General features: G+C 39.6%; 3 pseudogenes; 1 reads left to right on the plus strand and 2 right to left on the minus strand.

Annotated features, from left to right (window-relative positions):
* Nucleotides 1-770: 770 nt before the first annotated feature.
* On the minus strand, nt 771-3,871 carry LOC127198932 (ubiquitin-like modifier-activating enzyme 1 Y; annotated as a pseudogene).
* An 8,904-nt stretch (nt 3,872-12,775) lies between these two features.
* Nucleotides 12,776-14,864, minus strand: LOC127199044 (L-lactate dehydrogenase A chain-like; annotated as a pseudogene).
* A 2,865-nt stretch (nt 14,865-17,729) lies between these two features.
* On the plus strand, nt 17,730-18,688 carry LOC127198934 (axin interactor, dorsalization-associated protein-like; annotated as a pseudogene).
* Nucleotides 18,689-26,137: the final 7,449 nt, after the last annotated feature.

Below are 26,137 nucleotides of genomic sequence, written 5' to 3' on the forward strand. Positions count from 1 at the left end.
TAATTTCTTTTCATTTGTTCTGTTATGCCAGATATGCATTTCCCCACAACTTTTATTTACAAGGAGGCTGCTTCTTATGTAGTTACATTATTTTAAAATAAATACTAACTATAATATATGATAAATATATTTTTCATCATGTTTCTCTATAAATACTTTAAATTGTCAACTAATATGAAGTATAAGTAATATTTTTCAAAATTCTTCAAGATACTCATTACTTTTCCTTCTTTCTACTTACTAAGATAAACACATAAACAGGTAGCATAATATTAACTGAATTTTTATTTGGGGGATAGAATCTAAACTAGTTAAGACAGTGGTCTGATTGGATGATTTTAGAGTTTCCAATCTTATACTTGGTAGGCAAGATTGCCTGGGGTTTTAACATAAAAGTAAATTTGGTAATTATTGGTAACTTCTATTCTCAAGCATTTTCAGTAGCATAGAAAAGTTATAAATATTTTATTTAGTCATTATTACTAGGCATTGATTTTGTATTATAAAATTTTCACATTTATAGACCCCTTGTTTCCAGTTTTGTTCATATTATTCCTGTGTTCACACATTATTATATGTGTGCTTCCTCTCACTGTACAACCTTTGTCTTTTCTTCTATTTCTTTTTTTATCCTAAAAATTGTTATTATGAATTTAAGTTGTAGACAATGTAAAAATCATCACTAAAACAAAGGTCTTAGGAACAAGGAAGTCTGGACTCAGGGTTTTGATGTAGGCTGACGGAATTGAAAGAATTGAGTCAGTAAGAGATCAGCGGAGGGCGTGTCATACATAAAGAACCTCCACGTCCTCTCTACTCTCACTGTTGCAGCACAGCTCAAACACAAGGGTCTTTACATGATGGCTCAGTTCTTGCTTTGACACATGATTCACAATCTCTGTCATCGACCAATCCAACTGTTCCTTGAGCTTGGTGGCTGCCATCAAGGAGTAAAACATGAACATACCCTGGACCAGGTGATCTCCAGCTTGCGCTCTATCTTACGGTAGTCTAGGAACTGCTTGAGAGTCATCTTCTCATCGCTTGCTTGCAGGCCCTCTTCATCAAAGCAATCCCATAATGCCCACTCTTGATCATAGTACTGGTGATAAGTTGAATCCAGGGGTGCAGAGAAGCCAAAGGAAAGCAGAGCCAAGTTGATAAAAACCATTTTTTAAGACGCCAGTTGTTGATGTCCCTGACCTACCTTGTATGGCTCCAGACACACAAGGCCAACTACAGGTGCTGCGGTCCTGGCAATGGCTGGGTTGCTCTTCCCAGCAATCAGCTTGCTCTTTGGCCAGTCTGCAGAGGAAATGCTGTAGTTTTCACCCCGAAAGGTTGCATGCTGCCACAATGAAATCCATATGGAAGTTGCTGTCATCATCCTTCTCAAAGTCAGTGGGGTATATGTTGAATCCTAGTAGCTTGTCTGGAGTAGGAAGTGAAGTCTTGAGTTCCTGCAGGTGGCTGTCATCAACCGTGGTACTGATGCTCTGCAGCTACCTCTCAGAAACATGAATCCTGATGCCAGATTTGGGAGCAAACTTGGGGATGGGCAGAGACTGCAGGAGTTTGGCCGCAGTAGCAGAGCCCTGTGACTATCCTAGCCCATATATCTGGGGAAACAGGTTGGCAGCATCCATTACATAATTCATGCGGAAGGGATTGTTTGTGTCAAAGGTGAGTGGATGTGGGCAGAATTTTTGTTCTAACCAAAAAAACAGCTCCAGAGCTCATAAGTTGGTCTGGAGGGAAGTTGTGCAGTAACTGTTGGATATTGTAAGAATACTGAGTGTGCCAGGGCTGGTGGGCCCAAGTCACACTGTTGGCCCAAGTATGTGGTCTCTTCAGGACCAGGCTGTGCTGTCCAGCCTCAAGTACTGCCAAAGGCTGGGTACCACCTAGCCACAGTGTCTGATCCATGAACTTGGGGTTTATAAGGTATGGGTTAACATTTTCTGCTGACTGCTTTAAAGAGCCCTTCAAACTCATCATGAGTCCAATGCAGAGTGTGCTCAGTGGCATTGGAGAAGTTCTTCAGTGTGCAGATGGGGATGGATTTCTTAGGTTCTGGCATGCCTGATTCCAGCAGAGGCTTACAGTAGTACACACAATGGATGTCCATGCACAAATGAGCATCGTCATTGCCCAGGGCATTGGCCACACCATCCAAGTTTTGGAGGAAGTCACTATCATAGATGTGTTCTGTCTCAGGGCCTACTTGATTCTGGCAGGCTGAACACCTTGATATGTGGTTTTATGTCATACACTGTAGAAGCAACAGTCTCAAACTTTAATTTTGTGACATCCCAGGGATGGAAGAGAAAATGGTGGTTTAGGTTTGACTTCTCATTGGGGTCCATATCTCTAACTCTGATCTCTCCATCTCCCCAAAGCTGAGGCCAAGTCCAGTTCATAGCCAATGGTGCCTGTACCTACGAGGAAGTACTTTTGCTAGTCAAGCCTCTCTTGTAGGTCTGATCCAAATACAGACACTTGCCCATCATTACAGTTCTGGAGAGACACGCGCTTTTCTTCCATGAAGACCATTTTGTGCTCTGGGAGACATTCAAGGGCATCAAAGTACAGCCACTGCCTAATGGGCATAAACTTTCCAGAACAAGGCATTCATGGGTGCCAGAGCCCCATCAGCTAGATAGACCAACTTCCTCTCCGTATGAGGTCTACATCCTGGCAATCCTGCTGAACTGCTGGCAAAGCTTGAGCATTCACAGCTTGTGCTAAGGTCACCATTTCTGCAGCATCCTCCTCATTATGGGGTTGAGGAGGCCTACTGTGTTGAGTACAGAACTGATGCAGAGCTTGAAAGCCAATGTGCAGCTGAGCAAGGAAACATCACTTAGCAAAATTTGTTACTGCAAAATCTGGCTCTGCCAAGGAGGCGGGTAGGGGATTGAAACTGATCTGCTGAGTTACTTTCACTTGACTGACAGTGCCTCCAAGGATGTAGTCAGAGAAGCTGCAGGCAGCACAGATACTAAATATATAGGAACCCAGACCCTTGATATCAATGGGACCAATACCATTGAGTTCACTCATGCTCTGAACTTCTGTGAAAGAGACAACGTTGCCACTCTGAAATTCATGCCTGGATTCCTCCAAGCAGGTAACAAGCCCTGGATTCTTCTTGGTGATCATTGAAACCATGGCACTGAGTGGCTGTTCCCTATTTAAATCACTGAGAATAATTTCCTCTCCGAAGCAACAGAAGAATTGTCCAACTAGGCCCCGAGTGTCTGTTACCACTAGCTTGATTGTGGCTATGGAAGAAATGACCCATTTGCAGCTGATATTCCAAAGGAGTGTTGGTAAAAACCACCACCTGAAAACCATTAAGGAAGTCCTCAAGAAGGGGTCCAGTGTAGGTGTGTGCACAGGAACATAACTATTGAGTTCGGCAAGGAGAGGCTGGGATATCTCAGCTTGGTTTTTGCCAATATCTTCTTCTTGCAGGTAGAACTGGAAAGACAGATCAGCCAATTGGGCAGTGCCCTGGTCATGGAGAATGACACCCTTCACCTCATCAAGGATGATGTTCTTGGCAATTTCCACACCTAGGCCCTACAGGCCTGATTTCAGTGCACTGGAAGTCTGGAGATGCTTCATTGCCTCATGCCCTAGTACTTACATCCGACAAGAGTAAAGGCCTTTATCTATGTCTATTTCCTTGGGTTGGTTTTTTTTTTTTTTTTTTTTTTTTTTTTTTTTTTTTTTTTTTTGACATTCTGTTGGTTGGCCCTTGGGATATTTTAAACATAGTAGGGTAGGTAGTAGGAGGCCAATTAACATCCAGCTTAGAGTCAGGTCTAGACACTCTGTGTTTCTTGGACAGAACTGAACTGGACATCAACACTGGTACCTATTGGTGCTGCCTTCCACTCTCTCTGTCCTTCCTCTTCTTGAAGACCCAGCTGCAAAGCAGTGTAGCCTGACCTTCAGTTCCCTGGCCCTGCAAGGCCTTCTCCTCAGCCAGGAAACAAGATCCCTTTCTTCTATTTCTAAACCTTATTTTTAATATGTATGTAGGATATTATCTATTAAGTGTTTACTCATAGATGCTAATTAATATATGATTGACTTTTTTATTTTCACTATTGTACATATTTAGGGGGACAGTGTAATAATTAATACATGTATGTGGTACATGACAGATTACAGACATGACTCCTTTAGTTTCTAAGTATTTAAAAATAACATACAATAATGTGTACATTTATGCGGTGCTATGTTCTCATTGTACTGATAAAACCTCCTTATTACTATATATTTGAATCCTTCATTTTCTTTCTTCCAGTTATTCACAGAATCTAGGTTATTGTGAATTGACACCATTCTCCCCGACTATAAAATCTTGTTTATCTTTGGAGTTTAGATATTCTGCATCAGGTTAATACATAGTTGAATAATGTCATGTTCTACTAGGAAAACATAGGTGATAAAAGAGTAGAGCCATGAAAGCCATTGCTAGTCATCCCAACACAAAAGGGGATGTAATGAGAGTAAAATGCCCATGAAGACACCATCAGTGATGCTCTTCCTTTGGAGCAGGATTGAATCTCATTTCCTTATTGGAAAAAATTCAGACAGAAGTTTCCGCATTCCACATTCTGTGGTGGCACCCCAGGTGAGTATAATGCAGAACACGGCAGAGTTCTTTTGCACACATCATCTGGCTTCTCCAGCCCCAGTTGTTCTGCCTCTCTTTTTAGACAATGTGTGACAATTCTTATAGGGTCAGCAGTGTGTTTATCTGTGGCCACTACATCTGTCTCTTGGCCGCATTTAATGCTTTAAACTATTACCTGTGATTCCTTGAGGCTAATCTGAAGCCAAGTCTTCCCAGAAAAGGATCATAGTAAACACACACGAATATTGCACACTGGAACCATTAAGACTAATTTTATACAGCCCTTTAAAGACCACTAAAGATGTTTTCTCAAGCTTTTTAATTATTAGAGGTGCGTAGATACTAGTTCAGGAAAGGGCAATGTTTTATGCAAATTTTTCCAGGCCTATACAATTTTATTATATCTTTAATTTCAGTAAGATATTTAAGTGGCTTTTAGGAACACTTGAATCTTATTTCTTTACCAGCTCTCCCATTATATATTTCATATGAGAAAGATGTCACATGGTTTCAAAAAGGTCTGCTGCGGATGGATTGTAATAATATCCATTTACTGATGAAGGCATTAGATGTGTTGTATTTCTGAGCCCATGAACTGTAATAAAACATCAGTGTGGTACAGTGGATTTCTGAGTCTGAATTTAGCTTATTTCCCTAGGTCATTCCACACAGAGCCAGAGTTCCTTCTTATTGCCTTGAAACAGCAAATCACCTTGCTGTTTCCTAATTATATGCAAACTAGGGCTTTGGAATTTTGCTTTAATTGAAAGCGTTCAGTGGAGTCCTAAATGTTTGCCTTTTTCATCACTGTATCATCTGGTAATTAGTGTTATAAAGCCCTTATCTGGAGATTGGTTTGATTAATTTACGAATATCATATAACCCATGAAGATGATGTTTCTTTTGTGGTATAGTTGGTGAATTATAAATATCTTTACTATTAAATTTTTCTTTAAAATGTTTTGGGGTTTTTCAGCAATGTAGGAATTGTAAGATAGTTCAGAATTTGAGTGAAGGCTATTAGAATGTGTTTCAGTGCTAGCTGTAGTTTGCTAGCCTGTATTAAACCATGAATTCAAATCTCATCATCACTAACAGGTGCGCGCGCGCGCGCGCACACACACACACACACACACACACACACACACATACACACAGATACACACCTGCTAGTGAGTAAGCATTTGCACTGCAAATTGATCCATCCATGAGGTGCACTGTTACTCTTGTTTTTACTAGAATTCTGTGATGCTGGAACAGTCAAAGACAACATTTTTCAGTGTTTTTGTTTTTGTTGTTGTTGTTGTTGTATTTGGTAACTATGGAAATTATGTTATATAACTCAGTGTTGTATTGACATTTTAAAATCCTGTGGGGTCATTTACTTTTTGTGGTTTTTTTTGTTTTTTGTTTTGTGTGTGTGTGTGTGTGTGTGTGGCATAGTGTAAATTAATCCTATGATACATAGTTCCTTGTGCTCCAGTTAGAAAATGAAGAACCTCGGGGGACCTCCTCCCCCTGAATATGGTGCTAGGGTATCAAGTCCCTTCTTGGTAGTCTGCTATCCTTCCTCTGAGTACCATTGGGCCCCCCCATCAAAGGGACATGGCCAAATATGGGGCACCAGAGATCCTGTGAAAGTCAGTCCCTGGTCTCCACTTAACTGTGGAGAATGTTCTGTCCCTTGGTTAGATCTGGGTAGGGGTTTGATGATGGCTGCACGTTTTGTCCTTGGTTGGTGCCTTTGATCAAGCAGAACCCCTGGGCTCAGATCCACTCATCATAATGTTCCTCTTGTAGGTTTCTAGGACCCTCTGGATCCACCTACTTCCCTATCCTCTATATTTTTCTCACCTAGAGTCTCAATAGGATATTCTCACCTCTATCCCACTTTCCTGGTAGGTGCAGATTTTCATGGGACCTGCCCCTTGGGCTAGTGTCCAGTTATAAGTGAGTATACACCATTTGAGTCTCTCTGCTTCAGGGTTAGCTCACTCATTATGATCATTTCTAGTTCAATCCATTTGTCCACAAATTTCGGGAATTCCTTGCTTTTAATAGCTGAGTAGTATTCCATAGTGTATATGTACCACAGTTTCTTTATCCATTCTTCTACTGATGGACGCTTAGGCTGTTTCCATGTTCTGGCTATTATGAATGAGGCTGCTATGAACATGGTTGAGTAAATTTTCTTGTTGTGTGCTGGAGCATCTTCTGGGTATATTCCAAGGAGTGGAATAGCTGGGTCTTGTGGAAGCCCTATTCCCATTTTTCTTAGGTAGCACCAGATAGATTTCCAAAGTGGCTGTACTAGTTTGCATTCCCACCAGCAATGAAGGAGTGTTCCTCTCTCTCCACATCCTCGCCAGCATGTGTTGTCACGTGAATGTTTGATTTTAGCCATTCTGATGGGTGTAAGATGGAATCTCAGAGTTGTTTTGATTTGCATTTCTCTGATGACTAGAGATGTTGAGCATTTCTTTAAGTGTTTCTCAGCCATTTGATATTCCTCTGTTGAGAATTCTCTGTTTAATTCTGAGCCCCATTTCTCAATTTGGTTATTTGGTTTGGTGGCGTTTAATTTCTTGAGTTCTTTATAAAGTTTGGATATTAGACCTTTGTCAGATGCAGGGTTGGTGAAGATCAATTCCCAGTCTGTAGGCTGTCACTTTGTTCTTTTGATAGTTTCTCCTGCCTTAGAGAAGCTTCTCAGCCTCATGAGGTCCCACAGTCATAGGGAAGGGGAATTGGGGTGAAAGTGGGAGGGAGGGAGGAATGGGAGGATGTATGGGATGGGATAGAAAATGAGATGTAATATGAATTATTTTATTTTTCAATTAAAAAAATGTCAATGGATTAAAAAAAAAAAAAGAAAGAAACAACATATACTTAAAAAAAAAAAAAAGAAAAAAGAAAATGAAGAGCCTCTCCTCAGCCTTCCTACTGACTGGTTAGATGAACTTGGCTTAGCCAATGAGAATGTTGTGAGACGTTTGATTGGAAGTGGGGTTAGTGAAGTACATCTCTTGGTGTTGTGTGGCAAAGTTTGAACAGCTTCATAGCCAAGTTCAAAGATATCTACAGTAGTGGTGGTGATTGTGGCTCTTGCTGGGCAAGCCCTCGTGCTTGCAGCTCTGACTGCTGTTCCTTCCCAACCCCTGACCTCTCTTCCACACCCACTCTTTTGAGTGGAGTTTAGCATGAGTTATCACCCCTACACTACTCTCTGACACTTTTACTCTAAAAGTTTTGAAACAGGATTACCTAAGCTTAATAGCACAGCAGGCCTTGAACATTTGATTCTCTTGCCTCATCCTCTCAAATACCTGGAATTATAGGCCTGGACCACCTTTCTGGACCTTGCTCTTCTTCACTTTTGCACATCTGCTCAAAACTCACTCTTGTAAAGGAACAATGTGTGTTATGTGAGCACCAGAGCCTCGCTCAGCTCTTGTATTCTTACTGGATGAACTTTGGTGCCAGAGGAAGATGGTCCTTAAAGTGGCACTAAGCCAGAGACTTCTGAATTCATCATCTTATCCTCTAAAGGGGGAAAAAGAAATGTATTCAAAGAGTAAGCAAAACCAAAGTAGATTTATTAAAGAAGAGTGAGAAAAACTCCCAAGTGCGATAGAATATCTGAGAGAGGGATACTGCTGTGCATCCTAGTTTAGTGATCTTAATGAGACTAACGATGGACACCAAGGCTATCTTTGAGATTGGACATTCACAGAGTGCATCACAGGTAGGATCAGGGAGTGGCCTCTGCATACCTTTTGGTTGAATTTCTTATCTAATCAGGAAATGCTCATACATGATGGTCACATTTGTCCACTCTTTCCCTCTACTCATTTTATTTATTTTCCAGGCTATTGATCTAGCCATCTCTCTCTCTCTCTCTCTCTCTCTCTCTCTCTCTCTCTCTCTCTCTCTCTCTCTCTCTCTGCCTCTGTCTCTCTGTCTCTGTCTCTGTCTCTGTCTCTCTCTCTCTCTGGAAGGAATGCATGATTAACTTAACATTTGCACTAACTGCCTATAGGACATTGATTCTTAACAGACAAACTGAAATACCCCCCAAAAGAATTGTACTATACTTGGAAAGTGAAGAGTTTTCCAAAGGAACACAAAGGTGAACCAGCAGAAGGATGTAGGTAAAGTGTAGTGTTTGAGAATATCACACACCCATTTGTCAGCCCATGTATCCAGCACCTCATAAGAGCATCAAGAGATTAGTGAAAAACCTAAAATACCATCCCTGCTGTATTAGTGCTCCAGAGATCAGGGAAGACAGAAGGTTCATTGAAAGGGAGAGAAGGTAAAGTAGGGACCTCTGAGGGCAGCTTTTGTACTTCTAGCAAGGAATTTCCTCATTGCTTCCCATCGCTCAGTAGCAAACATCTGTAGTCATGTTTCAGGTGAGTCCTTTGTGAACAGACACAGTTGCTTTATATTTGTGCTCTAAAATTTAATCCCATGATACAGATTATGAAATCCTAATAGATTTTTTTCTTTTTCTTTTTTTTTATGGAAATGATCCATAACCTTCAATACTGAAGAGCAAAACACTAGTTAACTCTGACTCCTAGCACATTTGCAAATTGTGCCTCTTCAATCACTTTTCTAATTAGCGAGCAGACATCTTGAAGCACCATGATCATTCAGATTTTAATTGTCAGGCAGTGCCGTCTACAATCACTCCATATGTTCCTACAAAAAATATGAACAGTTAACATCAAGATGGCAACTAGAGTTTTGATGGTTGTGGCTAATTAGGTAGCTAGGCATGATCCAGTCTATTGCTTATCCACTTGGAACATAATTATGATTACATTTTCCACTATCCTATAAGCATATATCTCTTTTCTCTAAAAATTGTATTGTGTGATATAGATACGCAAATGAGGTTTCTCTCTGGGGGAAGTGCACATTGCCATTTAATTCACTTAAAAGATATTCAGAAATTACAATATACTGAGTGAAAACATACACACAAGCAAAATAAGATTGCTCAGTGTCATGCTAATAACGGTGGATATACGCTGAACTTGTTGTGTATGTGTTTGGAATTTTTGTTAGAGTTTTAAATGTTTTGAAATTTTCAACTCTCACATGTCTGTTATGGAAATTTTGGGAGGAGAAGGATGTGATGAATGACTTTTTCATATTTAACACAAGTGATTCACACAGGACTCCTGACCTCAAACTATGCCTTTTAGCCTTTAGGCAATAACACCTTTGGTAGTGAGAGCAGTTCAAAGTTCAAGGTTTAGTTAACTAGAAACTGACTCAAAATTCAGTGCTGCTCGTGAATATGACTTCTTGATTTTTAATTCCTCAATTTCTTGTAGTTTATTTAGTTTTTGAATGAATGGGAATTATAAAACTAATTCATAGTAATACCTATTGAAAACAGTTATTGTACTATTTCAAGATATGTGACATATGTGACACATGTGAAAGCATTTAGAAAATTGATTACAGTAGAGTCTGATCTCGGTTATCTGTTGTATTTCTCTCTTTGCGTTTCAAAATTGTTTCTTATTTTTTCTTCCTTTTTTGTAATGAGATGATTCTCTCCTCTCTCTGCCAGACCTCCACGTGGATAAAAGTTTTGGCCGGCTACATGTATGGGTATGCTATTTTCTTCTAGTCTAAAAGCCTCAACATATTACTCCCACTGCTCACCTTGTCTCTGGCCATGTTCTTTTCCCCTTTGGAGTGGCTTTTCTACTACAGTATTTAAAAAGAACATCATGCTTGCTTAGAATACTACAATAACTGCTTTTTAATCTTCTTTCCCCTTGGATGTAATTGTGTAATTATCTGTTCTTAATAAAACAATTGGGACCTTTCCCTCCTTCCATTCACCATTTCCTTCTGTTGCTTTACTCTTCCTTTTCTCTTTATATTTTTCTTTTTCTTTCCTCTTTTATCTGTTTTTTAAATTTTCTTGTGTATTTTTGCCATACTAATTAATGTTAATTATTATTACATTTAAATAATGATGAATTCTAAATTCTGAAACATTTCTTTCCAAATATAATAAATTTTTAAACATAGAACTATTGGCATATACCTTTACAGTCACATTTTTTCTGTTTTGTATTATTGGAATTTGTGGAAGCGAAAATAATTTGCAAAGTGAAGATTAATAACACATCTGTAAAATAAAATTAAAGCATTCCATCTGATACCAATGTGGTGCTTTTAGTGATTAGTGTGCCCTCACTTCTTGAAACTCCTTGGCATGTGGCTGGTGTACTGTTTGGAGGAGGTTATGGGTTATTTAAGAGGTACAGCCTTTCTGCAGGAAGTGTATTACTGGGGGTGAGATTGAAGGGTTCACAGACTCACCCCACTTCCAATTTGCTTTTACATCTTCCTCTTTGTGGTTAAAGATGTGATTCCTCCTCCTCCTTCTCAGATTGCCTGGTGCAATATATTTTAGTCATTCTTGGACTCTGTCTCTGGAATCGCGGGCCAAAAGAGACTCTTCTCGAGTTGTTTTTTGTCATGCTGTTTCATCATAGAAACAGAAGAATAACTAGACACCTACTGCCACATTGGTGCATTCCATGATAATTACTAAGTACTGGGATTTTGCTAATTTCTAACACTTCAATGGGAATTGTGTGATTTCAAAGTATTAGCAGATGGCCATATCATTTCATGAAAAAAGACTATTTGGGTTACTTAAATGTCAAACAATAAAAGCTGGGCTATAAAGGGTCTGGTTTGAGGTAAAGTAGCGTACTTCATACTTCCCAATCATTTCTAATGAGGCATGCTGGCTGGTTTTATGTCAACTTGACACAGGCTAGAATCATTCTAGCTGAGGGGATCGCTAATGAGAGAATGTCCTCACTACACTGGCGGGTGAACAAGCCTGTGCTGCATTTTTTTGATTGATGATATATGAGAGAGGGCATGGTTCACTGGGAGCAGTGCCATCCCTGGGCTGCAGGTTTTGGGTTCTATAAGAAAGCAGGCTGGGCAAGCCATGGGGAGCAAACCAATAAGCAGCATCCCTCATGGCCTCTGGATCAGCTCCTGCCTCTAGGTTCCTGCCTTTAGGTTCCTGTCCTGACTTCCCTCAGTAATAGAGTGTAACCTGAAATAAAACCTTTCTTCCCCAGGCTATTTATAGTCATGGTGTTTTGTCACAGCAATAGAGACCCTAAATGAGACATGACGTCCTCAAGGCTTGAACTGTTTTTTTCTGTCTTGAACTGTCTTAAAAGGCTGGTGGACTTATGTCAGTCTCCTGTGGGGAGTGGCCTAAGTCATGGTATAGTCAAGTCTTGCCCATATCCTAGTGTTACCTTGCATTCCTGCCATGTTTGATTTTCTTAAGTGATACCCGGTAGCATATTAGTATAATAGATATATTGTCTATCTGTAAATAGGAAGAAGTTGCTAGTCCGATATTTGATATGCTGAATTGCTTTGCTGAGAACATTATCTCTTAATATCCTCATGCTTGCCTCTGTGCAAATTCAAATTATTTTTCTTCAGTATTCCATGAGCATATTTTATTTATTTTTTTCACTGCTCAAGGTTTATTTGGTGTTTTCATTGGCATGACACTTGGGTAGTGGGTTGCATCATTCATATACAGATCTTACTTTTTACATAATATTACAATGTACACTACAGACACATATAACACACAAAATAGTATCCTTTAGATAGTTGTGCACAAGGTATGCATAATGGACTTACACACTGGAGCCAAGTTATGACTAATTGGCCACTCACTGGCCTAGACATGTTTGGTGAGGGTGCATAGCACAGTGACACAGCAGGTTCCCAGGATAATTGAAGTCTGCACACAATTGGCAGTGTGTTTCAGAGACAGTGGGACTATCGCACTAACCTGGTTACCACTACACAAGTACCACTTAGCATCAAGGTAAAACTGTGGGAACCGAGACCACCTCAACACGACTGCACTAATCACAGCTCAGAAGAGAAGGAGGCGGTGTGTGGTCTCCATAGAAACCCTGTGGCAGCCTGGACAGTGAAATGCTAAGACATCAGGAGACTTTAGAACTACAGCTCTTTCTGGATCCCCCCCCCCCCCCCCAGAGCGTATCTGCATTCTTCTTCAGGCGGGCTTTCTCCTCAGGCGGGCTTTCTCTTCAGGCGGGCTTTCTCTTCAGGACTCACAGTCACCTTCACAATATCCAAGGTTCCGTTTGTCCCAAGATACAAGGGACACTGAAAAAGACATCATACGTGACCTCATAGAGACCCTTAATCATGGTGGAGATGGATGCAGCCGCCTAAGAGTCTTCATGATGCTCCCAGCCAAGTCTGCCACAGAGAGGCCAAGGGCACAAGAGGTGTAACCCTTCAGTTTGATCACCTCATAGACATTGTCAATGACCTGCTTGTAGACCACCTTCCACTGCTCCTTGTCTGCATCAGTGCCCAGTTTCGGGTTCAGAGTCTTCAGGAAGAGCCCGGCAGCATTCAGGCCACTCCACAGGAGCACAATGGAGTCTCCATGCTCCTGTAGGACACACCTCAGACAGCTTAGCAGGTGAACTCTCAGCCTTTCTCCCATAAGGTAATGGAACCGAATGGAATACAGATTACAACCACTTCCAATAACTCGGTTTTCCAAACCACGTAGGTCAAGATATCCACTAGGTTGGAAACATTGAGCAGCTTGCAGTTCGGACTGTATTTCGTATCACTGGGCATGATGAATTTGAAGATGCTTTCGCTTCTCTGGACCATATTCAGTCGACTCTCTCCCTTTTGCTGATGGGTTCCCTGTGTGATAATGACCAGCTTGGAGTTTGCAGTCACACTGTAGTCTTTGCCGGGGACAATTTTTTTTTTTTGGTGTTTTAAGGAAGAGGCTGCCATGCTGGAGAGCCATCATCTCTCCCTTCAGTTTGTCTTCCATGACATCAACAAAGGCAAGCTTATCTGCCAAGTCCTTCATGGCAAGATGCCAATGGTACAAGCCATGCCAGCAGCACCAACACCAACAACCACAACCTTGATGGGGGGGTGGCAGCGCTGTTCTTCCTTAAATAGATTCACAATCAGTTGATCCTTGAGGGTTGTTGTCTCAGGCTTTGAACCTTTTGGGACCTCTAGTGCAGGATGATGGGCATTGAGCGCTCAGCAGTGTGGTCTGGGCTTGGCAACAGTGGCTCCAACACCCACCCACATTTCATTTTTATAAAAAGTAAAATCACTTCCTTTGTAGTCTGGAAGACAAGGTTTTACATTATGGAGACTTGCTTTCTTAGAAGAACCCATGTTTCATTCTTCTGTTTATGCATTTTTCTTTCTAGTCTCACAAAAATCTTCCACCGTAGATACATTCAGTCCTTCGTGTAGTATAAGATAAGACTGACACCCAAATGTCGAGGAGGTATCCTTTAACTGTAGAGCTAAGAAATGAGCTCAGTGTTATACGGTAAAAGCAATTTGCTGTCAGAACCTGCACTCTTGAAACCATCCGTCTGCATCTTTCCAGTGTCCCTTCATCCACAGGCTATTGGCTGTCAAACCTATGTTCTTCATGAAGTAAACCAATCCTCATTAAACTTTCATTGCTTCAGAAGTGTGGCATATTTTAATCTATAAAAATTAAAAGTATCTTTTGGGACTGGACCAGCTAGGAGAGAATGGGCAAAGTTTGTTCTTCATCTTAGGCAGCTATATTCTAACATGTCAACTCAGCATTTACTACTGTCCTTGAGCTATGACCCCACTCTCGCCCCTAAGAACTCAAATTCCATCAAAAGGAACTCCTTAAAAAGTCTCAGGCACCAAACGTTGCCAGAAGTGTGAGACTGTCCCCTCTCTAGTGAAGAAAAAAGAATGTGCTCTGACAACCAGTGATCACAATCTCCATCTCAACCTGGTTACTTTGATAACATCTCCCACCCTACCCCCACTTTTTCTTGGGAGGGGACACATTCCTAGGTTCTGGAGATTCCAACACGGCTATCTTAAGAAGTCATTCTACGCTTATGACATTATGCGAAAATCGTCTTGCAGTTTTGTATGCCACAAAGTTACTGATATTAGAAATCTAACTGTTCGTAAAACGTGTATTTAACATGGAAGATAGTGCTATTTCCTGAAGTAAACTGGTTTTTAGCCCCATTTCCTCCATTGTCTGCGAGGGGAAGAGCAGCCTAGAAGCATTCTCAGTTGTCATGGAACAGAAAGCATTGCACAGCATATCTAGATAAAACACCTATTTTATTTTCAGCAATTTTTAATTTTTAAATTAAATTAAAAAACATTTTTTTTGAGACAGAGTTTCTTTGTGTAGCCTTGGCTATCCTAGAATCACTCTGTAGACCAGGTTAGCCTCAAATGCAAGAGATCCACCTGACTTTGCCTCACTGGGCCAGTGTTATAATGGATAGCATGGAATATGGGTCAGAGAACACCTGTTATAGCTCTCTCTTACCTCCTTTCCCATCCCTATCGTCTCCTTCCTTGTCTATCTGTTCATCTCATCTCTATTACCACCACCACCGCCACCACCACACACACAGAGGAGGTAGGGAGGAGAGGCTGGCAAGCTACATCTTGTATACTTATTACTAACCGAAAATGTGCGATGATGAAAACATCTGGCAAAAATAGATGGTTTTTTTCCTTTGTTTTAAATAGAAAGTGCTCATACAAGGAGAAAAACATTCAAAATTTCCAGATTGCTTGAGGGGTGTGAAGCATCTTTCCCAGGAGAAATAATCTCATGTCTTAAACTGAATTTCTGACAGGAATGTGATGGGTTGCCTTCAGGGCTCAGTGTAATGTGCTGGACCAGGCAGATGAGTCAGAAGGCAGGAGTTCACAGAGAGCTTTCTTCTAAGGGCAGAAAATTATCCCTCTTAATGGGCACTTTGGAAGAGTTCCCTGAGCTGTACCTTGGTGGATGTTGACTTCAGGATCATTAACCACCCAAGATAAATACAGCCCATAGGAGGTGGTGTTCCTTCCAGTGTGAGTTGCAAATGAGACTAGTCATTTACAATAAACTCAGGCAAAAGAACAGAGTTAAGCAGTGATGAGTCACCTATGTTGGCCTCTTTTTTGTAAAAGTTCCATAAGGAAAAAAAAAAAAAAAAACCTCCACCAATGTCTAATTTTGACAATTATTCAGAAATACATATTTTTAGAATACAGAAAACTGCAGGCTCACAGAGAGAAAGCTGGAATTAGGTTTCCTAATCTTCTACTTAGAAGCTGGGTTACCTTGCACAAGTGACATAATCTTACAATAATTAGGTTAATTTTTTACTTTTTAAAGTGATAATAAGAGCATTTACATAGGCTACATTTAAACGTCTTACGAGGGTTATAATCACCCTGAAATAGGCTTGGAAATCAGTTGGTATAGTATCAAGTAATATAGTTCTCTATCGCCTTTTAACAGTGTTTATAATTATAAGCGGCTTACTACTATTCCTAGCTTAGAGTTTATTAATTATTATCAGGTATTAGTATAAAGTATGAAATAAGCACTAACAAATATTTTCAGTCTTTTTTGTCAGTATTAAAGTAATCAATATCCATTTTCAGAGAGCAGAGTGTTGACTTTTAAAATATGTGTACACTTAAAAAAATGACCCTCAGAATCAAGATAAATAACATTTTCAGTATTTGCCTTTCAGCAGTATCTGTAGAAATTAGTTCAAACATTCGATATTTTATATGAATAGAATCTTAAAATATGCATTCTTTGTATCTGGCTCCTTTCACTTGGTATATTTCTAGTTCTTTTTCTACTTAGAGCAATGCATAGATAATGAATTTGTTTTTTTTTTTTCCCCTATGGCTGAGAAAAGTACCATTGTACTGTGTATCACATTGTGCTTGCTCATTTCTCTCTCATGATCATTTGTGTTGCTTTCAGTTTGGGGCTAAATAAATAAAACTATTATGTATTTTATTTTATTTTAAAGATTTATTTATTATTATTATGTACACAGTACTTTGCCTGCACGCACACCTGCAGGCAGAAGAAGGCATCAGATCACATTATAGATGGTTGTGAACCACCATGTGGTTGCTGGGAATTGAACTCAGGACCTCTGGAAGAGCAGACAGTGCTCTTAACCACTGAGCCATCTCTCCAGCCCCTATTATGTATTTTAGTGGAAATCTTTTTCATTTGTATTTATAGTAAAGTTTATAATCAGATTTCCAAATTATAAAAATGCTTCTGGAATAGGTCACTTGTTTTGTGTCGGACTCATACATCACCTTTGGGTGTCTTAATGTCTTAATTATGTTGCAATATTATTCATGACTATGACGCATTTTAGAATTGGCTAAGATGTTCTTTTGTTTCTTTCAGCAAAGTTCCATGGAGCTGTACATGCTTTGTAAAAATATATGCAGTCAAAGTTTTGCATACAACTTTAAGATATAATGGATTCATTCCACTTAGAATTTCATTTTGCTGTCATATATAGGTATAAATATATATATATGTATGTATGATATGTATCCATCTTGTTCTCTGTGACCTTGTTAAATTCACTTATTATTTCTACTACCGCTTTCATAGGTGTCTTACGTTTTCCACACAACAACCATGTTGCATTTGGAGAAGAGAAATATTCTATTTCCTCCTTTCATTTTAAGTGTCTAACAATGCAATGTTTCTTGTCATGCTGAATTGCCTAGTTTTGTAATACAGTGAGGAACAGATCCTGGAAACCATTAGCCAGGGAAAAAGAAAGGAATCTTCTCAGCAATGATAAATAAAGCAAGCAAGCAGCACTTGCAGCATATGAAATCATCATATGACAAAAAGTTTATATGTGCCTTTCCCAGGACATCTAAACTGCCCTCTACTACAATTTTTTAGCCGCTCTACAGCTTAGTTGAATGCCTTGTTATTGCATTATTGCACTGCCATTTTAGGTTATTGTTTAGAAAATATAAACAGGGCTCCTTGGCGGGTGGCGGTGGTGGCCTTAGCGGTTATTCCTGGCCCTGTTAATGTCAGGGCCAAGCCCGGGGAGGATGGCCCCCTAGAGCCTGGCCTTGGCTGGGGTAGGGGTGGGAGGGGGTTGGGGCAGGGACCGGCCATGTCGGAGGTGACCCGGAGTCTGCTGCAGCGCTGGGGCGCCAGTCTTAGGAGAGGCGCCGACTTCGACTCTTGGGGCCAGCTGGTGGAGGCGATAGACGAGTCAGATATTAGCAAGACACTTACAAAAGGAGGCCCAAGCTCAACACCATAATTCTGAGTTCACAGAAGAGCAAAAGAAAACCATAGGCAAAATTGCAGCATATTTAGAATTGCGAAGCGAAGTACTACAGTCCACACAGTCTCAAGAAGAATTTAAACTGGAGGACCTGAAGAAGCTAGCGCCAATTCTGAAGAATATTCTTATGTATAATAAAGAATTCCCATTTGATGTTCAGCCTGTCCCATTAAGACGAATTTTAGCACCTGGTGAAGAAGAGAATTTGGAATTTGAAGACGATGAAGAAGGTGACGCTGGGGCAGGAGCTCCTGATTCTTTTTCTGCTAGAGTTCCTGGTACTTTATTGCCACGGTTGCCATCAGAACCAGGGATGACGTTACTCACTATCAGGATTGAGAAGATTGGTCTGAAGGATGCATCGATCCCTACATCACAGTCAGCGTGAATGGTTTGAATGGCATAGATTTAACTCCTATACAAGATACTCCAGTGGCTTCAAGAAAAGAAGATACGTATATTCATTTTAATGTGGATATTGAGCTCCAGAAACATGTTGAAAAGTTAACCAAAGGTGTGGCCATCTTCTTTGCATTCAAACATTACAAACCTAAAAAGAGGTTTACCAGCACCAAGTGTTTTGCCTTCATGGAGATGGATGAAATTAAACCTGGGCCAATCATAATAGAACTATACAAGAAACCCACTGACTTTAAAAGAAAGAAATTGCAATTATTGACCAAGAAACCACTTTATCTTCGTCTACATCAAACTTTGCACAAGGAATGATACTGATACAAATAACCTGGAATTTGTGTGAATTTTACCACTCAGAAACCATCATAATTCTGTGTAGTGTATCACTCTTCAACAAGCAGGGAATGAGTCCTACCCATGCTAGTTGGCCAGCAAGTCTGTTGCAGAACCGGACCCCAGAACTCAAAAGTTCAGCATGTCACTGACCTATCACTACTTTGGATACAGATTTCGAAACATTTTTACTTTTCTACTAGTTGTGCAATTAATAGTCTCTTTCTCATTACCACTACTACCCTGTTTCCTGGACAGTATCTTTGTGGTAGATGTGCTGAACTTCAGACAATGCAGCAATAAGAATGTGTTAGAGTTTACATCCTGCTCCCTTTTGCTCCAATATGCTTTTCTGGTTTGAATGTCACACTCTGGGTTAAGGTGGGTAGAATTGCTCTGAGAGTTAAATTGCCTAGCCAAGTCTCCTTAGAAGTGGTCTAGCCTGATGCCATGGGTCAGCTGTATAGCGTGCCCTGGCCAGATAAGAATCAGTCATACATGGAGTATTTCCCAGCTGAGCAGATTGATTTCCTGAAGTGAGCACATGTATCGTCAGGTAGATTATCTATCTGTTCTTCTCTATCATACTGCTAATTCTTTCTGGTAGATTTAGGGTTAACTTTGGGACCGTCTCAGAATAACTACAGAATTTTACATTTGTTTACAATGTCCTTTAAATTGTATCATTTAGGAGCGGTTGTGTCAGATGTTAAGATGCTGCGGATAACTGCTGCTTTCCTGATGTGAGACCTTCAGACGCATACCTCTTCTTAGTATGCAAAATCTGGAAAGATAGTTTATTTTTTTTAATGTAGGTAGATAGGACTGCCATTTATTTCCTACTTAGATATACAGTAATTCATCCATATGAAAATATGCAGGTCATTACTTTATTTTGACTTGACTATTTACTTTTGATTTAACAAGGCATAAATAAAACTTTTAGAGCACATGATGGATAGTTGTTACACAGGACATTAAGATTATGTGAGGGGCTGTCTGTGGGCTATAGAGCCCAGTGAACAGTGCATGAGGGGACTGCACTGTCAGTACTGGGCCTGTTTTTAAGTAGTATAACCTCATCAAACCATTCAATATATTTGCTTCTTCAAGTAAGTAGCCACAATGAATGAGGATGCTTTAACCTTGCCCTTCGAGAGACCTAGTCTCAACTTTCAGCACCCACTAGGTCACTGCTTACTAGATGGATGTTAATAAAAATGGCATTTCAGGTTCAACTGGGAAAAAATCCACAACCAAATTAATCTTGATTGGATTGATTGCAAATGCTAAAATAATTCTGTCTGTAGTGGCTCTGGGGTATGAAGAATTTGCCTTAAATTAGCTTATCGCCCAACTCAAGCTTGAGATGTGGATCCCCAGACTGTAAGCTCCACAGGGGCAAGGGCCACATCTCTGTGTCATGCCAGGTTCAAAGGTGCTTGGAATTACTCTGTGCACAAGGAGTACTCAGTACCTTTTATTTGATGTCGCTGACTAGACTTAAACAATAATTCCTTAAAACCTGTTATTAAAATGTAGCAAAGATTGTAAATAAAATAAAATAAACAGGCTCACCTGCTCCCCTACTAACCCACCATAGCACTTCCAGTAGCATCAAGACTGAGCACGTCCTGGTGAGGCAGCTCCCCTGCCCCAGGGAGAACTGATGGAAAATCATACAACAGAGATCATGTCAGAGACAGCCCCGCTCCTCAAACTTTTCTAATTATTCATTTGAATGCCTCTAAGTTCTGTTTTGGCACAGAATATGACGTAGAGAGTTGCTACTTTTGTAGACCTGGCTGCACAATGAGGCAGGAAACTGATTTTGACTTTTAAACCAAAGCAGAACTGCTCCAGATGACAGACTGTACAGAAACTGGGAAAGGAGCAGTCAGGGTTTACTGATATGTGCCAATGCAGTCTCGGCTTTTTTTCCTTCCAGTTTCTAACATTTAGAAAAAGACATAAAGCATTTACTGATACTTAAGCAAGATTAAGTTTAGAAAAGGAGTTCCTACTTATGGTTATATCTGAGATATCTGAGCAGTTATTGACAGACAAACCTTTCTATAGATGAGTACTATAAACTCTATTGACTGAGTAGGAGAAACCAGGCATAAACAAGAAGAGACGGAGGTTTATAAGAGCACACACTGAATGAAGTAATATAAAATAATAAATTATCTGAAGTAATTTTTTATTGAAAAAATTGTATGAAAAATTTCATACAATATATTCTTTTTCTTTCCTTATTGGGTAAAGGCTTTTATTATTTTATTTATTTATTATTAATTTTTTTCATACAGCATATTCTGATCAATGTTTCCCCTTCATCTGATTCAAGATCCTCCCGACCTATCCAACTCCAAATCTTCTTTCTCTCTCTTTTTATTAGCAGGCAAATAAAAGAGGAAAGAAACAAGAATAAAACAAAAAATAAATAGGAAAAAAAAAAACAAGTGAAAGACACAAGAAACACCACACACACACACCCACACACACACACACACACACACACACACACACACACCATACAAACCCAAGATCAAAAACTACATAAGCAAAAGATAAGAAAGGTAAACACACCCTGACAAACTAGTATGGGACAAAATTATTTCTAAAATATCAGTGAGTTCATTCTGTGTTGGCTATCAACATGATTTTTTTTCTTTTACAGGAAGTTATCAGTTGGAGACAGCATTTTAGTTAGGAGTAAGGGCTAGTGTCTACTTTTCCTCTCACCTTTGTGACCCTACCTGGCTGACATCCATGCAGGCCTTGTGTATACTGCTGCAGTCTCCGTGAGTTCATATGTACACCAGTCCTGTTCTGTCTTGTTGTTTTCTTGGTGTCTCTCATCCCCACTAGCTCTTATGACATTTCTGCCACCTCTTAAATGTAGCTCCCTGAGCCCTAGGGGAAGGCATTTGCTGAAAACATCCATTTAGTACTGTGTTCCATTCTCTCTCTCTCTCTCTCTCTCTCTCTCTCTCTCTCTCTCTCTCTCTCTCCACTTTGTCCACTTGTGAATCTCTCTATTTATTCCCATCTACTGCAACAAGAAGTTTCTCTGAGGATGGCTGAATAAGACACTGATCTACAAGTATAAGAAAGAATATTATTAGGCACCATTTTGTTGCTAAGTTCCTTTAGCAGAGAAGTAGTGTTTGATTTTCCCCTATCTCCATAGTCTATCTAATGTCAGGCTCCTGGCCATCTGAGCAATGCCAGATATGGGTTCTATCTCAAGGAATACACTTGAAATTCAATAATGTAGTGGTTAGTTACTACCACAATTTTTGTGCCACCATTGCACTAGCATATCTTTTTTCTTTTTTATTAATTTACTCATATTACATCTCAAGGTTATCCCATCCCTTGTATCCTCCCATTATTCCCTCCCTCCCATTTTCCCCTTACTCCCCTCCCCTATGACTGTGACTGAGGGGGACCACCTCCCCCTGTGTATGCTCATAGAGTATCAAGTCTCTTCTTGGTAGCTTGCTATCCTTCCTCTGAGTGCCATCAGGTCTCCCCATCCAGGGGATGTGGTCAAATATGGGGCACCAGAGTTCATGTGAAAGTCAACAGTCGAGTGGAGAGTGGGGTCTGACTTGCACTAGCATATCTTACAGGCAAGTGGCAACTGTAGATTAAGGAGTTTGTAGCTGGGTCAGTGTTTACTTTTCTCCTCCCGCAGTGTGCCAAGTACCCTCTAGTACCATGAACACTAGTTAGTAAGGGTGGAGGCTCTAGGTAGGTGCCAGGTTGATTTCTCCATGCTCAGTAAGTTATGTATACATTGCTTTCAGCAGTAGGGCCTTACCATTAGTTTGTGGAGAGCAACCAATAGCCCTAGCAATTGCTTGAGTTGTTTGGAGGGTTTGCAGAGGCCCCTTTACCTAACAACTCAACTACGTGTAACATTTCTGGCACTAGAGATTTCATTTGGTGGCAAGAGATGCCCTGTTGCGGCTTTGTTTACCTTGTTATTTGGTGATTCCATTGAGGTTTCTTTCATATATTTATACATTGTAAGAATCTTCTACCATAGTAGATTTTCATATGACCCCTCATATGGTCACTAGTTTTAGTGGTCTTTCCTGTATTTTTTTCCTTCCCCTCTCTTGACCATTTTATGTGCTTGTAAGCCATTTGTTATTCATCTTTTGAGAACTCCATGCTTAGATCTGTACCACATTCTGAAGTTGGGTAATTTGTTTGTTTGTTTTCATGCCAAGGCTTGCTTTAGTTCTTTATATATCTTATATACCTGCCCTCTATTTGATGTATAGTTGGTAAGGGTCTTTACTCTGGGTTGTTTGAAGCTTTTTGTCCTGATATTTGACAACTCTGAGATTCACGTGTGATGAGAATTCAGACACAGAATCACAGCCTGGTGAGCTGTAGGTAGCACATCTGGAAAATAAGGAGTGGAGAGAGCCGGGTTCTCAGAAACTGAGAACCCCAGTTTCCATGTACAAACATCATCCATATGTGTTCTCTGAATATAAAGAACATTACATTAAGAGCACACATAAAGTAGAAAGATGGATTGATTTCAAAGTTTGGAATTTGAGAATAGATAAGTCAAAAACTTACTAAAAATCACTATTGTTCAGAAGAACATAAAGACCTTTCCAAAATGTCTAAAATCTGTTGCTTATAACCTCCTGGATAGATCTAAAGAGTGTAACTCACTAAACAAAATAAATTGGTAAATATAACCAACACCACCAGAAGAGATAATCAATGAAGGCTACCGGTCAAATGTCGTACTTCTCAGAAAAGAGTTAGATATTATAGCTAACTGCCCTCAAGGACTACAAAAAAGTGTGTTTGTTATAAATAAAAAGTTTTTTGAAAAATCTAGTGAGGAAATAAAACACTTTAAAAATAACTAATTATAAACCTAGACCTTAAGTCTATGTCATTCCACAAACATACAGAGGCTCAAATTGAAGATAAGCAAATTCTTCAGAGAAAAATGTGAATGCACTAACGAGAGATAACAAGAGCCTCAGGAACTTGAGGTCACAGTCACGCACATGACCACATGAGCAAGTAAGATTTGAGAACGTGGCGGCTGAATTCTCCAGAGTCACTACAGACACTGAGTTAACAACGACATATCCATTGCTCTTTAGGGACATGCAGGGTTTAAGAACCTACATGTCTCTGATCATTTTAATCAAGCAATCAATATGTTACCTTGTTTCTGTTTTAAGTGCCTCTGTTAACATATACTTGACATGAATAATTAATGGAGTGTTTTTGAATTATTTAAAACCAGGCACTCTGGAGGTCATTTTTTTCACATAAGTTCATTGAGAAGTCATTGTTAAACAGGCAAGTTGCTTTTGTGTTGAGCTCTTGGAATAGCCGTTAACATGATCCCCTTTACATGGAATGGGCAGCTAACACCCATTGTTTCAGCCTCTTGGCTTATAGACTGTATGTTTCTTCCAAGATTAACATTTTCTTTTCAGTATAGTTTGAAACATATGAGACAGAGTTAGGAAAAATGATTTTTTTTTAACATTTTCCAAAGTATGGGTAAGAGAGCTATAAATGTCCGTGCTTGCACAATAAAGTTAGAAAAAATGAAATTTTTGAGGTTTGTCTGAGTATGAGTACCAGAACTCTAAATTTCTGTGTGTACACCTTCAACTCCATGGTAACACTGCTCCATTGGATTTTTCTCACTTTAGCACATGGATACACACATCTCACTCTCCCCTTCTTTTTCTCTTCTTTTCTTGTGTGTGTGTATATGTATTGTTTGTTTTGTTTAGTGTTTTTTTGTTTGTTTTTAGACAGACTCATTGTATGCATCCTACACAGATTTTTTATTCCTGATACCTCTTCCTCAGACTTTCAATTGTGGGACTACAGGTGTGTGTATGTGCGTGGCTTTACCACTCTTTCAATCCTTCATCATGCACTCTCTAGCTACTTTCCATACTCTAGAGAGTCCTGACATGCAGGTTGACAGATTTAAAAAAAATCTTCACTTGTTTGATTGTAGTAAATTTTTAATTCATTAATACTTAGCTCATGTCCCAAAGCATCATTACTCACATCTGAATAAAGCTTGTCTGCTAGGTATTTTCCTGAAGAGGTATATCACAGCCTTCCTGTACATATCACAGCCTGCTTGTACATAGCATAGCCTTCCTGTACTTGGGAACACTGGTCATCATTCCTAGTTGCAGTGGTGTAAGATGACATATGACCATAGCCTTTTATCTAAATCAAAAATATACTTTCTTATAGTTCTCAAAACTGAAAATCAAGGTTTCTGTATTCTCAATTTTGATAAGGACTGGTCTTGTATTTCAAGTGATCAGCTTTTCTCTGTGAGTGAGAGACCAGAAGACAGGAAAAGGAGTAGGGAGAGAGAGAGAGAGAGAGAGAGAGAGAGAGAGAGAGAGAGAGAGAGAGAGAGAGAGAAGTGTCAGCAGTATTATCTGACAGATCTGAGTACTGGCCTCATGACCTCATATTCTGTCTAAATTTGCCTACAATAATCATAAAGGCTTTCATAGTAAACTTCTATAGCCACTTTATTTGGGAGATGGTCTCTTTTTTTAGATTTAAAATTTTTATTATTTACCTATAAATTTATAATATTATACATATATACAATAAACTACAAATAGCAAGAAGAACCATGACACAATCAGGAATTATATAAATGCTACATTCTTAGTGTTTTGGCTATTTGTATTAGACAGCCTTGAAGAAAACATCTTTCCTATCTTGGTGCATCTAAAATTCTGAATGTAAATCAGTCTCCATCACATATTGGCATTATCAACTTACACCATCTATCTAGACCTAAAAACATCTTAACCCCTAAACAACGAGGCTTCAGTGTAAAACTAAGCTACCTGGTCTTAAACTCCATCAGAGACTTGAGAAGGAATAAATCTGATTATCTAAGTATAAAGGGAGTGCAGGTTAGCAGCTTTCCAAATGAAAAGATGACAGAGACAGTTAGCTACCTGGGAGATAGTTTAGTGAAATTGTTAACAAAAAGCATAAAGTGATCTGGGAGAAGTTACAGGTGTCTTTAATCTGAGCACTGAGGTGACTGTGTAGAAGTTGCAGGTTTGAAGCTAGCTAGTGAAAAAACAAAACAAGCAAAAATGAGAAATTAACATGGTGAAAAATGACCATTAAGAGAAAAACTATTTTGAAGAGCTGAAACAAGAAGGCAGAACACCACCACATCTTAGTTGAGAATATCAGCATATCTGTTTCACATTTTTTTCCTGCTCTGCACATCTACAAATAACTGTGCTTGCTCTGTGTACCAACTGGGAGTTTCAAGCACATTTGAGTATGTAGGCAAATTTATAACAACTGAATCAAAAAATGATTAAGAAGCACAACTATATTTGTATTTGTATCCAAGAAACATGTGTCCTTGTTGTCAAATCTAGATTGGAGGATGATATAAAGTATG

This window comes from Acomys russatus, chromosome 15 (genome assembly GCF_903995435.1).
Source record: "Acomys russatus chromosome 15, mAcoRus1.1, whole genome shotgun sequence".
Lineage (NCBI taxonomy): Eukaryota > Metazoa > Chordata > Mammalia > Rodentia > Muridae > Acomys > Acomys russatus.